At 36.8% G+C, this 1,635-nt stretch overlaps 1 pseudogene; it reads right to left on the minus strand.

Annotated features, from left to right (window-relative positions):
* Positions 1 to 434: 434 nt before the first annotated feature.
* On the minus strand, positions 435 to 858 carry LOC107536693 (small ribosomal subunit protein eS25 pseudogene; annotated as a pseudogene).
* Between the last annotated feature and the right edge of the window lie 777 nt (positions 859 to 1,635).

Consider the following 1,635-nt stretch of genomic DNA (forward strand, 5'->3'; position numbering starts at 1 on the left):
TTTGCTTTTTGTTTTTCAATTTTAGTGACTCCACAATACTGATATTATATTTAAAGCTGTTTTTATGTGGAAAAATTCAAATAGTATAAAAGGATGTTCAGGGAACAGTAAGTGTCCTTTTCAAACCCATGTGTCTATTCATGATTTGTTCTTCCTGAAGGCAACCAGGATGTAGTCATTTTTAATATACCCTTTAGAGATATTCTGAAGCACATTTGAAATAGCAAAAAATTAGAAATAATAAAAATGTTCATTAGTATGGGAAATGTTTGTGGAATAGGCACCCTTTGTATATGAGATATCAATTAAAAAAGCAAGTTGCAAAATGACAACTTCCTTTTTTAAAAAAATATTAATTTATTGATTTTAGAGAGGGGGAGAGAGAGGAAAAAACATCAATTTGTTGTTCCACTTATTTATTTATTTATTTTTTGATTTAATAAAGCTTTATTTTTCAAAATGTACAGCTGGTGGGACCTTTTGTTGATGCATCTTCTCCAACAGCTGGGGCATCCCCACCTTTGGTGTTTCTGGTGTAAATTACTTGAGCTCTGTGCTTTGAAACTAGTTTAATAAGTTCTTTATTAAGTCACTCCTGAAGGGCTGCTCTGGCCAAGGAGCCGGGATCGTCAGTCTCTCAGAGACAACAGCTGGGGTTATAAGCTTAGAGTTGGGAGCTTCCTTACAGAGCTTGTCATATGTTGCTTTGTCAAACAAGAGTAGGTTATTGAGCTTGTCCTGAACTTTGCCTTTGGACCACTTCTTTTTGGCCTTGCCCCCGGATTTGTTCACTGGGTCTTTGTGTTTCTTGGCCGACTTTCTAGCATCTTTCTTCTTTTTGTCGTCCTTGGGCAGCATGGCGAGACTCGGAGCATGGGGCCACCCTGCTGCCTTGACAAGATGTCAGACGAAGAAGACTTGTTCCACTTATTTTTGCATCCACTGGTTGCTTCTTGTATGCGCTTTGAATGGGGTTTGAACTTGCAACCTTGGTGCAACCAGACAATGCGCTAACCAACTGAGCTAGTTGACCAGGGCCATGAGAACTTCCTTTTAAGCACACACATGATAATGTTACATGGAAATATATATTACATTTAAATAGAAAAAAAATTATATAATTTCATGTTTATAATCAATATCTAATGATTAAGAATTAGAATTAGGTGCTTTTTTTTTTTTTTTACAAGCAAAAGTTTATTTAGAAAGTGACACAGCCTGGCTGTGTGGGCTCAGGACAAGTCACAGAGATAAAAGAAGGGCCCCTGGAGCTTAGGAGAAAGAAAACAAAGAGACACATCAGAGAGAGAGAGGGAGAGAATGCCAGAATTAAGTGCTCTTTATTATAGTATTTTTGTACTCTAACTGGACCTTTTACATATTTATATCATAATGATATAACTGTGCTTAATGAATCAATTTATTTTCTAGTCTGCTAACTTGAGGGAGTTACTTCTAAAATTAATTTATGCATTGTGAAAAGATTGCTGAATAGGTCTATATGGGTCAAATCTCATAGCCGGAGGCACTAAGGCACCATTTAGAATTCTGTGACTGCTTTTGACAGCGTGCCTATGGATAGATACCCTGTAATGTTACTGAGTTGTGGTCCTCTAGTAGAAACAGGTGAAATCC

This window comes from Miniopterus natalensis, chromosome 6 (assembly GCF_054644295.1).
Source record: "Miniopterus natalensis isolate mMinNat1 chromosome 6, mMinNat1.hap1, whole genome shotgun sequence".
In the NCBI taxonomy this organism is placed as follows: Eukaryota; Metazoa; Chordata; class Mammalia; order Chiroptera; family Miniopteridae; genus Miniopterus; species Miniopterus natalensis.